We start from the raw sequence: 13,994 nt of genomic DNA, 5'->3' as shown, positions 1-13,994 counted from the left end.
GTGCCGATCCTCTGGTTTTGGTTACTGTAGCGTGGGCATGAAGCGGTGCGTGCCAAAAAAAGTTCTCTTTGATGTTGAAAGCAGCAGTCTTGAGCAACAGATGCCGCTGACTGGTCTTCTGTTTGCATTAAGTCCCTAGTGAGTTTGGAAAGCCTTTAAAAAATGGGACAAAGGCGTATGATCAAGATGCTTAAAGCTTATAGTCGGTAGTCAAAATGAGGATCTTATTCCTGCTTACAAGTAAATGAAACAGAAAAATGGATTGGGGATGGACTTTGACAGGTCCCCTTGTCCCTTGGAGTACTCCAAGGCAGATCAAATAGCTCTCTGCCAAACTTAGTGTCAGAAAATTAATAGCGGAGATCACACATTCTGTGAGGAGAATAATAACTGCCCTTACTGTTGGAAAGTTTTTTTCATGCCTGATGCAGAATTTCAGGCAGGGTGGGAAGAAAGAAGCATCAGCTGGAGCCAAGCTGGCTGGTGCTGATGCTGCTCAAGAGGCTGGGCTGCAGGTCCTGTGACTTGTGCAAGAACTGGAGCACTCTGGAAGGAGATTCTGGGGAACTTTACGGTCATTTTATAACTGTCCAGAATGAGTTGTCTTTGATTTAGTAGGTGATGTCATTTGTCTTGTTCTTAACAGGTGGGGATGTTAGCTGCCCTCTTGTTTTTCTGTTACATATTAGAAGACTGTTGACGTCTCTTCCCTCAGTTAGCTTTTCCCTGGCTTAAAACCCTCCAGTTTCCTCAGTATCTCTTGTAGGCCGTGCTTTTTCACATTGTATTGCTTGTTCTACTAACTTTTAAATATATGGGAGAAAGGGGAAAACCTTCTTCAAAACCATGAAGATATGTGGTTGTAAGAGGTTCAGTAGACAAGTAAACCACAGAATTCAGTTCTTTCAGTCCTTTGTGTTATACTTATTAAAATAAAGGAATTTAAGAGTCTTCAAACAGGAACCTGGCTCTTCTGAAAGTCTGCCTTGCAGTAGGAAGTAAAGTAAGTAAATTGGCTTTGGTTTTGATCAGGTTTCTTCCTGGTATGAAGACATTGTTATGCAAAATAATCCATAGAGTTTAACAGAGGAACAGGATATTTCAGAGTAGAACAAAGACCTCATTAAACTAGGAGCTTTTTTCATTGCAGTCTTTATTGCACCAGAATACTTAATGTAGTGATGTTTATGGTATTCTTTGTGTTTATATTGCTATGCTGTCATATACATTTTAGTATTGAGTATGTATATATACTATTATTATATATACTATACAGTAGGCTTAATTGTATAGGCATAGTAAAATAAGATTTATGAGTTTATAGTAGACAATCACTATTTATTGCATATTACACAGGGGTGGTGGGTGTTGTGTACAGATTTGTAAAACAGATGAGTTTTCAGGTTATTTTAAGAGAATGAGTCGATGCTTGGTAAATATTTCTTTGAAAAGTTGTTTCAAGCTTAAATGTTTTGAAAGGAAATGATAAAACTCAGATCCTGAAAGGTATTTTGGTATCTAAATAAAATCATCAGGGGCACCTAAATAACTGAAGATCTATGCCTCAATCTCGAATGAGTTGAAGAGCAAAGGAGCACAGTTAGTAGTTGTAGTACCAAAATTATTGTGTATGTCTAAGTGCATGAAGTAATTGTTTGATAAAAATGACACTGAGAATCCAGAGTGAGTGCTTTAGAAGTGCTCACTTTCAGAATAAAAAGTCTTTTGTTTTGTGAAATATTTTTATTACTGATACAAATATTAGGCCTCATACCTGTAAAGGAGTTTTTATCTTTCAAATAGACCTTTAGAAGATTATAGTATTGCCTTGAAGGTTGTTAATTTTAGGACCTCATGATTATTAGAGTCATAAACTTGAAATAAAACCTGCCATTTAAAATCTCCAAAGGATGGAGCTGCTCTGTTGAGAATGAGTGTCTTTTTTTTTACTTGCACAGAGGTCTAGTCAAAACCCTCAGTGTCTAAAATGAAGGATACAGTTATGTATTTTGAAATAAGTCACTAACATTAATACTGGAGTTTGGGATGTGATCAGTGGATTTACTTTTTTTTTTCCATAATGCAAGTTACTGTGTTTCATGTAACTTTTTAAATTGCAGTCATTTCTTAATAGCTCACAACTTTATAGTGCTTGTACATTTTAATACAAAGCTTTCATCACATTCACAAAAGTGTCAGTAGTCATAGTTTACTTAGGTACAAACACTTATTCAAGCCAATAAGTTAAATCCATCTTCAGAAATATGCCTTTATTTGGATTAAAATGATACTTTTGACTGAACGTGTCAGTGACTGTTAAAAGCTAAGACTTTACTCCTGCAGCTGCGTTTGCCTGCTGTTGTCTTACTGAATGAGTGATACTGTTTCCTAAAGGAAAATCAAATTAATAATAAAAAATTATGACTATCATTCTGTTGTTTGTGGGTTCCATTTCCTTGACCAGAATTGTCAGTTCTTATTATAACGTTACAGACAAGAATAAAGAAATGCAGTTCAGACTTTGATTTATCAACTTTATCAGCTTAATACGCATTCTCTGATTGATACAATTGCTTTTAAGAGGCACAGCTTAGTTGGTTTAGTGGATGGAAGCTCCTGCTGTAGGACTTGGGTGCAAAAAATGTTTTGGCGTCATTGGTGTCTACCTGCTGGTAGAGAGATGAGTCTAGGTAAAATACTGTATGAGGGATGTTTCTGAGTAGTGAAAGTAGTATTCCAGGAAGGTGGTAGTTTCCAAAGAGGGAGTTATGTGTTGCCAATTTAGGGGTAAGTTATTTTTAGAAGGAACCTGAAAGTATGCAGATGCACAGTGGATGTATACAGGTAAATTTACTTGTGCTTTAGGGTGGTGAAAGGTTATAAACATACTACTGTGCTAATAACATTTGCAGTCCTAAATTAAACTAAACAAAAGGGGAGGAGGATTCGTTTTCGTATGTTTCCTGCTGGTCGCAGTAGGACAGAGTTGAATTAAGTAGCTTATCAAAGAGGAAAAAAGTGTTAAGTGATAGAAGCAACCGTCTTTTCTGAGATAAGCTTCACTTCAGTATGAACAAATGAAGAAATGTATCTTGATGGAGGACAGTAAGGGCCTCAGGCTGTTAGAACAAAAGGAGGTAACAGCCATTTTAAAGGAGATTTTTTGTGATGCTCTGTCTCTCAGAAAGCATTATAAATCAGCAGATGTAGGCTGGCAGTCAGTGTGTGAGATTTCAGTAGATTTTTAATCGAGAGGAAGTTCATATGATTTGTTTTTACTGTTTGACTGTAACTTGAGGTGAAAAAATTACATGATGCTGACTGTGACATTGTCTAAATGTCCATTTCAAAAAATAAAAGTTCTGAATAGTGCAATTTTGTAGAAGTAAAAGAAGTAGGTCAATGTGCCAGTGAAAACTGAGCTTGACTTAATTCTGGCACTTTGACTGCCAATCTGATTCTGTAATTTTAAATGAACAAGCTAGAAAGGAATGTCTGGTAGAGCACACCCTGTGTCTTGGCAGTTGTGTTAAGCCAACATACATGCTAAAGTTAAAGAAAACATTTAAGTATATGTCTAAGAAGTTTATCGCCTATGTAGTTTTATGTCCTTGATGAACTTGGAATCAGTTAGCAGGTTTAGAGGAACATGTTCCTATAAGCTGAATTCTTCTGTAAGTAACTTGTTACTGTATCAGCTAAAGCATATGTAGTCTTATGTAGGTAATCTGAAGATGCCTATTAAAAAAAAACAACTGAAAACCAAAAAACCTAAATGTAACTGGCTTTATGTGCATGGTGACTTTTCATATGGTGTGTGAGTCCATTTTACAGAGCATATGGCAGAATTGTAGTCTTGCTTTGTTGTTTAGCAGTACTTTTTAAACCAAGGTAGGATACCATACACCTTCTTATGAGGGTCTGTTTGGATTTTTTCCCTTTTCTCCTTTGCCTTGTAGTGAGAAATGCACCTGTTGAAGACCAAAATATTTCTTTGCCCCATGATAGATGTGCCTATAAAACTGGGAGCATAGTTTCAATAACTTTGTAAGAAAAGTAAATTGTTTACTTTTTTCAAATGTCAAAAATTTCCAGTATTTACTGAGATGTTATTTTATTAATTACACTTTTAACTCTGAATACTTTTTCTCTTTTGGAATAGAAATCTGTTGGTACTAGATAAAATGTGGTCTTTTGGAAAATCAATTGAATGAGATTTGATCCAGCTAATTTTATATCCTAAAATGTGAGTAGTTTTCAGATATTTGGGAAGTAGAAGTACAGGTTTGCATAAATTTTCCAGTTGGCTTATATACTAAATTGTCATTAGTTTGATACATATAACTTCTCTCATAATAATAACAAAGCCGTTTTTAAAGGGATCACCTATACTTAATTCATATTTTCCTGTATCAGAAGCTCTGGAATTCTATACAAGTTTAACTAGCTTACTTGAGTTTCAGTCAGCATGTAGTAAAGTGTTTTCCTTTTCTCCGTCTCATAGGTCATAAACTCAAAGGTCATAAACTCTCCTTTTTTTCCCGAGTTCCAGCCCTAGCTCTCTGTTCAGCCAGACCGGTCTTCTTCCCTGCTGGCTCATCTTTTGGCACATGGGGACAGCCTGCTCCTGCGCCTTTACGATTTTCTTCTTGAAGAATGTCCAGCCTTCCTGGACTCCTTTGCCCTTCAGGACTGCCTCCCAGGGGACTCTGTCAGCCAGACTCCTAAACAGGCCAAAGTCTGCCCTCTGGAAGTCCAAGGTAGCAGTTCTGCTGACCCCCCTCCTTACTTCTCTGAGAACTGAAAACTCTTTATCATTTTGTGATCGCTATGCCCAAGATGGCCTCCATCACATCACCCACAAGTCCTTCTCTGTTTGCAAACAACAGGTCCAGTGGGGCACCTTCCCTAGTTGGCTCACTCACCAGCTGTGTCGGGAAGTTACCTTCCACACACTTCAGGAACCTCCTAGACAGTTTCCTCTTTGCTGTATTGTATTTCCAGCAGAGATCTGGTAACTCAAAGTCCCCTATGAAAACAAGGGCTAGCAATTGTGAGACTTCTCCCAGCTGCTTATAGATTATTTTGTCTGCCTCTTCATCCTGGTTGGGTGGTCTATAACAGATTCCCACCATGATATCTGCCTTGTGGGCCTTCCCCCTGATTCTTACACATGAACACTCAACCCTATCGTCACCATCATTAAGCTCTAGACAATCAAAACACTCCCTAACATACAGGGCTACCCTACCGCCTCTCCTTCCTTGCCTATCCCTTCTGAAGAGTTTATAGCCATCCATTGCAGCACTCCAGTTGCGTGAGTCATCCCACCATGTTTCCATTATGGCAACTATATTTTCTGCTGCACAGTGGCTTCCAGCTCCTCCTGTTTGTTGCCCATGCTGCGTGCATTGGTGTAGATGCTCTTCAGTTGGGATATTGATCCTGCCACCTTTTTTGGGGGAGAAGCCCTGATTCCTACATGACCATTCTTAGGCGCTTTTGTGGTTTCTAACACATCCATAACCTTTCATCTTTGCTGCTGCATGGATCTCCATCCCCTGCCTCTACTGAGACAGCAGACTGAAGGATCTCGCTAGCCCACTGTCCCTCAAACATTGGTGTGCCGCCCCCAGGCTTATCTCTAGCGAGCCTGGTTTTATCCCTTTCCTCCTTCAAATCTAGTTTAAAGCTCTTTCAATGAGCCCTGCTAACTGCTGTGCAAAGACCCTTTTTCCCCTTTGAGACAGGTGTACCCCGTCTGTTGCCAGCAGGCTTGGTGTCATGTAAACTGACCCATGATCAAAAAACCCAAAATTTCTGCTGGTGACACCAGGCTTGGAGCCAGGTGTTGATCTGCTGGCTGTTCCTGTTTCTTCCCTCATCATTCCCTGCAACGGGAAGGATAGAGGAGAACACTACTTGTGCTCCTCATCCCTTAACCAGTCATCCCAATGCTCCGAAGGCTCTCTCGATTGCCCTCAGACTTCTTGTTGCAACTTCATCGCTGCCTACCTGAAAAATCAATAATGGATAATAATCTGAGGGCCATACCGAGGTAGGAAGCTTTCTCTTCACATCTTTAACCTGGCCCCAGGGAGGCAACAGACTTCCCTAAGAAGTGGGTCCGGTCTGCATATTGGGCCTTCTGTTCCCTTCAGAAGGGAGTCTCCTGTGCCCCATCTTTTTTTCTTTATGGAAGCAGTTTTGATGCAGGGTGTAGGCCGACTTAACCTTGGCAACACCTCCAAGCTAGATGAACCATCATCATCTTTATTGTTTGGTTCCACTTGCAGAGCCTCATACCTGTTATCCAAGGGCACCTGGGACGGTGGGGTAGTCACAGAGGAGACGCGCCTGCTGCGCCGGGCAGGAACTTGTCACCATTGCCCCATCCCTGAAGTCACTGTGTTCAGCCAGGCGGAGAGAGGATAGGGAACGCTCTGTATCACGCGTCCTGTCGGGCCTGTCTCAGGGAAGGTCGGGCGCAACTCCAGTAGTCTCTCTCTCTCTCTCCCGGACTCCCTGACACTCCTCATCCTGCTCGCCTCCTCCCGGAGCTCTGTCACTAAGCGGAGGAGTTGTCTACCTGGGCGCACTCCCACGGGCGTGCTCCCTGCGGCCGTCCGGTACTGCCATAAGAGCAGGGCACACCCTGCAGCCTGGCACCTGGGCGGCAGCGTGTTCCTGCCGGAGCTTCCCACAGGGGCTTCTTTTACACCTGTGGGGGCTTGGCCGCCCTTGCTCCTGGCCCCACCCAGGTCTCGTCAGCCGCTGTCACAAGCTGCGGGCTCCTGGCGGGGCTCTCGGCTGCCCCAGAGGTTTCCCCGCCTCGGGAACCCCCTGTGCACCCCACTGGAGCGCTCCGCTGCCGATCCTGCCGGCACCGGAGCTGCTCGCCTCGCCGATTATGTTGCATAGCTAGTATGACTTTCAAAATAATGGCAAAGATGGATTTGCGTCTTCTTAATGAACAGCTAGAAGCATGGGCAACCCGAAAAAAATGTCTTTGTGAGGCAGGCAGAAAATTGGCACTGGGAGCAAAATGTACAAGCAGCGATTAAAAAAAAAAAAAGTAGTTTGTGCTTCTTTAAGTGGGTGCAAACAGAATGATACAGTCAAATACAAAGTAAAACAGTGGCAAGAAACAGTACCTAAAGCAAAGTGAAAACAATAATAGTTTGCTGCAGTAACAGGTATTTTAACAATAGAGATGAAAAAGATGAGTGACTGGCATATAAATGGTGGTTGATATATCCATTTATGTAAATGGAAACCAAATTTTAAAGATGCTTTACATGTATTATTATTACGTTATCTTTTAATTGCTGGGAGGAAAAGTGTGCAAATAATTACATATCCAGAATGGTCTTCAGCAAAGAAGATAAAAAAGGATAAATGTTGTTTTGCATCCTTTTAATTTGCTGACCAGTCTACTGAATGTTTTGTAAGGAGTAGAATGGAATCTGAGAAATGGAGCAATTAATTTGTAGCTGTCTTGTGTACTTTGTATTCTGTATGGGACATATTAAAGGTGGACTAAATTAATTTATGATTCATTTGTGTGTTCAGTTTCATACATTGCATTTTTACCAAGACTGCCTACATAGCTACACTACTGTAGTGTTTATTTAGGGAGTCAGTAGTCATAAATTTTGTCATTCATGTTTTTATTAGCCACATGATAAAGACAATTTTGTTAAATTTAAAGCTTTAACTAAAAACTTGAATCACATGTGTCCTTTTTGAGGTCACAAGGCTTTTAATTTCATTTAAAAATTTGTAAGTACAGTCTTTTAAAGTAATTTCTTGAAACAGACTAGCCATTTTCATCACTGACAAGTGGTAAGCATTCTTTGGTTGTGTTGAAATCGGGGGTTTTTTATCACCAAAACTGATGGTTCCCAAGTGTATCATTTATTCAGAAACTCACATTTTGTACAGTGCTGTCACATTGTTTAGTTTTGCAAGGAGCACAGTGAGATTAATAAGGCTCTGATCTGTTTCATGGTTTCTCATTCAAACCAGTCCATTAAACTTAATAGGGTTGTGCGAGAAATTGCAGCAAACGCTGCTTAATAGGCAGGAAGAATGAAATAGTCAAGACTGAGGAAGGGTAGAGTGTTCTCTTTTGGAGAGCTGTAGTCGAAGTGATGAAGTTACACTGGTGAGATAATGGAGACAATTCTTTCTTCCAGCAATTAGAGAAAGATAGTACTTAAGAGTTTTGGATACTTCACATCTAGGGGCTGATGCCAAAGTTAGGGGTCCCCATGAAAACTTACTAGTATGTGGGCTGCGTGGTTCATAAGTGTGCACGACAGGCTCTGTTCTTGTTGAACCAACACCACTTGCGTATCTGGTGTCTGTAAGTATGTTTAGGCCTCAGGGTGTAGGAACTACAGCTGTCACGTTTCTGGCTTTAAAAAAATGTGCCCAAAATGTAATGTTAAGCAAATATGCTAGTGTCGTGTCTTGGTATTGATATTGGTTTTTTTGTGCATATGCTGGGGCAGAAGCCACAGAGTAATTGCAGCATTGTAGTGTGCTCTGTTGTGTTTCATGACCCTAGATGCTTCAGCCTTTAAATCAGAAATTTAATAGTCCTCATCAGGAGTGAATGTTCAATTACATAAACACATATGTTGGTAAACTTTCTGGAGTCTAGCATAAATTATATGAGGACACGCTGCTGAAGAAGTAAAAACACCTCATATACTTTATTTGTCTATGAATTTTGGTTTGATCCCATGGCAAGATTTATAGGGACCTCTCTTGTAAAATTGGCTATTAAAAATATATATATACCGGAGGTGCTTTATTGGTAATAGAATCAATGGAGCTTGTGAAATCTTACTTCCTACAGATTTGGGGGGAATGATTTGTCCTAATGCAAATGTCGAGCACTTTCTCAGGTCGCTAAGACCTTCCAGTTCAGGCACCCCCAGTTCTCTCCCATGATCTGTGAGTTTCCACACCACAGCATCCTTTGCCTTTTCATCTACCTACGGTTTTGGTTAGTTGGCTGGACAAGAGGCAGCAGCACAGTCACTTGCTCAGCACTGCGCCCGTGGTGCCTAGCCACCACGCTGTTTGCTCTTGTCTCTGGATGGATTAAACAAACTAGCTAAGGTCTGACTCTTCCCACTTTTCCCTCTATGAGGGCACTAATCCATCACTCTTTCCTCCTGAGCAACTGTTTTGCGCAAAACTTGTCTGTTGTAGGCACTTTCATCACACACACCTTTACCCCTCTAATGGATTTGTTTCAATCTCGAAAATGGATTCAATTCAAATTAGCAGGGAGGGAAGGCGAAAGAGGGAGAAATGTACATGTACAGATAAAATGATGGCACTAGACTGCCTTGTTTAGGAAACTAAGATAGAAATGATGAAATGTTACCAGTTTTTGTGGGTTTTTTATTGCTAGTCTGCTTGTGTTTGATGTTTCTTGAAGTCCTAGCTGCTGGCATCTAGAGATGATGTCATGGAAAAAAATAGTCTTTCATTTAAAAAAGACAGTTTTCAGACCTTTATGAGTTTAGAAGGCTTGGTATGAGAATGAATTAGGTGTACCCTAATTCAAAGGCCTGAAATGAAAGGAAAATTAAAAAAATCTTTAAAGAACATTTGCTACTTTAAAGGCATTTGATGAGTGCTTGGCTTATGACTTTTAGTCACTGGAGGCTGGTAATATGATGGATATTTTTGCATGTATCTAGCTTTCCTTTGCTGAAAAATCTGTGTGTTTTCTAATATGTCCATTATGCTTAGTCTTTTTTTGAGCTATAAATTGATATACCAAAAAGTGCATCATTACAAGCCTCAAAAAGCATTCATTACACTTTGATGTTGAGGGAATTCAGGTCTTCCTCTCATTTTTATTTGGTGTGGTGAATGATGCCACTGCCTTGTCCTAGGATTATTCAGGTATATGACTTAGCTTTCCAATTAAGCTTGGCTCTATTTTTGAGTCCTCATGTCTGGGCAATGGATAAGTCTTCAATATTTTTTCATATCTGTTAGCTCAAATAAAACTTGTCTGAACTGCAGAAATTATTGGAATGATAGCTCAGAAAACAAAAGCGCTTTTCCTAAAGGTAAAAGCATTGTCACTATTTTGTCTGACGATGCCATCTCTCAGTTTGCCCCCCACCCCCCTGCAACTGGTTTCCCTTTCACTAGTGAGAGGTAGATTGTTTCCTGTCAACATGGTACGTTAGTCACCATCATCCCAGTTTCTGAAGTTTTCTCAGTCTGTGTGTGCTCCCTCTGATGCTTTAGATCTCAGAGGTCGCAATATTGCCATCTTCTAAGGCCTCATTCAAGCAGTGACAGTTATGAGAAATAGCTAACTTGTGGTTTTAGCATGCCATCTGTCTTCTTCCTGTTGTGCGGTTCTATACACAAATACCCCTGTATTTATATTTCTCTTTCATGTTGCATTTATTCATCATTTCCTTCGTGTGTTTACATTTTAAGTTGTTCAGGGCAAGGTCCACATTTTTATTTTTCATTACGTACAAACTTAGCATAGGATCTTTGAGTATGGCTCTGAGATCTTATAGAAATAAATTATTTTTGCGTAGTTATATTCTAACAGTCACTTTTCTATGAAAAATGTACAGGTGGATGAATACGTAGTTTTTTATGAGAGTTCAGACCAACATATGAAAAAAATGGTAAGGTATGATACAAAATAATCGGAAAAGACTTCAATGATATTTATTTTGTTTCTAAGGCTCAAAGCCCTCTCCCTCCTAATGAAAAACACTGGTTATGACTTCAAGAACTCCGTGACTGTCAGTGCAATCAGTCCCAGCATTTAAGCTGAAATTGATTATACTGACAGCTTAAAATACATATTTAGCATAAGATGACTTATATCAAACACAACTTTTTGATAACTCATAACTGCTTGAACAAGAAATAAGAACTGTTGATTAAAAATGGGAGGACATTGCATCTGGACTGTTTTGTCTAGAGCTTTTTTTTTAAAAAAAAAAATTTGTAATAATGTTTTTGAATGCTCTATGGAATAAGTATTTGTCTGTTGCTTAATGCCATGATTTATTTTCTTTTATATCTTATGGAAAAAAAGAATAATTTATAAATTCTTGAGTTATTTAAATTGAAATTTTGTTTTAATTTTCATAGGTGTAAGATTTCTGTGAAATAGAAAATGTCTGGTAAATGGCAAAATATGCCCCAAAATTGAGTAAATATTTAGTTAGCCTTTCAAAACTATTCTTCTGGTATCATCTGTGTGTTAAGATTGTTTGGAAGACAAATATTAAGTTTCACTATTTGATTAATTTGACCAAGATCTGCAATTTACTCGAATTGTAGACTTCTATTTAGAGTTAGCAGTAGCTTGATTATAGACCAATGGAGTGATAATCTGAAACAGTATCTCTTTCTGAAATAACATGTGTTTACTGGTACTTTGTGGAAGAAAAGAAAAAAAACCAGACTTGTGGGATTACCTGTCCTCCCCCCACCCCAGACAGATCAGATCAGTATTAAAGGTTGGTTTGTTTTTTATTGAGAACAGCGAGGAGAAAAAAGGTAAGAAACCAAGGAGTATGTCTTGTATAGTTGACAGTGTATGGGTTGTAACTGGGACAGTGAATACAAAGAAATTAACAGTAATGTGTCTAATAATTATTGATACATTGGAGAACATGCTTGAGTGAGGTACTTTAGAAAAATAAGTGATTCTGTCAGTAATGCTGTTCTTTTTTCTTAGTCTTTTCCATAGTGCCCCATTTACGTACCTTCACAAGAGTTCTCAGCAGCCACTATTGAACTGAAACATTTCTCAGAACGCTTCAGGAAAAGTTAGTGATCATTGTCCCCAGACAACAGAGGTGGGAAAATTGGGGTATTGATACAAATGGTCTGACTTCCTTTAGTAAAGAAGAAACTTGGTTATTTTCTGTTTGATTTCAGTAAGCTTTGGCTTCCATTGTAAGGTCCAGACTGAGCACTTCCCATTGCCATTGGCACCAAATTCCAGTTAGAGATTTTGGTCTGAGACAAGTATCCAAGACTTCAGAGTCAAATAAGCATATCTCAAAAGGCAATGACCTTGCCAACAGGTGTCAGAATAAAAGGAAAAAGAGTTGTGCAAATTCAGTCTCTCATATCCTGTCTGCTTGATTCTCCAGTTCTCTCTCCATCTGTGCTATAGGGCTAGATGTAGGTTTTCATGATTAAATCATGCTTCCAGGAGCCACAATCCAGTCCTGCTGCTACCTGTGTGTTGCCTAGGGCATAGACTCACAAATGAGTTAGGAGAGAGAAACTGAGGTGTTACCTTGCAGTGTGATACTTGATAATGCATGATAATTGCTGATCTGCACGGTTGAATACTGCCTTAAGTACAGAAGAGTTCCTCTCTTGGCTGAATCAGCAAGTTACTGCTAAAGGATGTTATGAAAGTAAACATACTACCTTCTCTTCAACCTCTGCCCCTTATTGTTCCCCAATGAAAGTTTCTGTTCTCTATTTGTTGTTTGGTGGCTCTTCCTAATCTCTCCTAACCATGAAGCTCAATGGTCTCCTGTGGGTGGGCATTCATTACTTCTGCCCCAACTGGCTTCTCCACAAATTCTAGAACAGTCGCACGTGACTTCAAAATACACGACATCTCTTGTTCGACAGTCTTGTTGGAAAGTACATCCAAAAAGCTACCAATTAAAGGATTGGTACAGTTGCTTGTGCAACATTAATTTATCCTCATTGTGCTTATGCAAATTGAAACATTATAATTATATGATCTGGCACCATCTTTCTCTGTAGAACCCCTGTCCCATGCAGTGAATGGTGCTCTCAGGAGGCATGGCCTTACCAATAGTTCTTGTTTGTACTCGTCATTTCCTCTGCTGTCTCTGCCCCCTCTCTGGTTTTTACTGAGTAGCTTCCACAATTGAATGTAGAGCTGTTGAATTTCTAGTGGTCTTTCCATATGATTCCTTTATAACAAAGTGAGGGAGTGTGGATAAAAACCAGTGCTAGTAAGAGTAGTATAAAGGAGAATTAAGTGAGCTGGCCAAGCTGAGAAAGGCAGAAATTCTGTGAAATAATGTGAAGATTTGTGAGCCTTCACAGAAGATCACAAGATTTGAAACCAGCTTATTGTGTTTGCTTTTCGGTGTGACTCTTGTATCTGCATCTGTTCCTGGGGATAGATTTATGACTTTTCATAATGTACTTTTCCATGATGTATGCTTATACCATTTCTCATTTTGCTCTCTTTATTAAAACAGCAGGATATGAATTTAAATCCTAGGTCATATGCAGAGTACTTTTTTTTTTTATTATGAGTTTGACAGTCTCCTTGTGATCCCTTTGGAACATCACGCATGTCGCAAAACTGGTAGCCGTCATTCTCGCTGCTTTGTAATTTGCACAGGGAAATAACTTTTTTCTTTTTTCCAGAACTCTATTCTATTCCTTATGTGCCATTCTCTACTAGGTGAGGCTGGGCAATATTAAGCTGGTGTAATTTATCTGTCCTGGCACTTTCTGCTTCTCCAGGCATTTCGAATTAGAATGGATGAGTGTTTTTGTGTGTATAAAAAAGTAATAAAAGTTAGCATATTAGCGGTTAGTACCTGTGTGAAAGGAGGAAGACATTAGTGGTCTTTTTTAAAAGTAGAAGTAATATCATTATACATTATATAATAATAATAACAACAAATAATAATAAAGCAGAAGTAATATTGTTATACATTATGTGACATTGTGACTGGGTCAAACAGACCTTAATAATGAAGGTACATAGTTATCTGCTCTGTACTATATCATCACCTCTTATGCTGGTGATTCCCCCCCCCCCCCCTTTTTTTTTTGCTACTTTAGTTCAGGTGTGTGTCTGCTTTTGTTTGAGGGTAGCTAATCCATAGCAGAGAGACTTTAGCAGTGGTTGGTCATTGAGGAGAACAATGCAGTTTTGCAAGTAACCCATTTCTCTAAAATTGTAGGACTTC

The 13,994-nt window shown here is 39.3% G+C and overlaps 1 protein-coding gene across 1 annotated transcript in view; it reads left to right on the top strand.

Annotated features, from left to right (window-relative positions):
* The window catches only part of GOPC (golgi associated PDZ and coiled-coil motif containing), a 30,421-nt gene that overhangs the window by 608 nt on the left and 15,819 nt on the right, over positions 1-13,994 (top strand). The window lies entirely within an intron of this gene.

This window comes from Ciconia boyciana, chromosome 3 (genome assembly GCF_034638445.1).
Source record: "Ciconia boyciana chromosome 3, ASM3463844v1, whole genome shotgun sequence".
Classification (NCBI taxonomy): Eukaryota; Metazoa; Chordata; class Aves; order Ciconiiformes; family Ciconiidae; genus Ciconia; species Ciconia boyciana.
This window is presented reverse-complemented; position numbering and strand designations above follow the sequence as displayed.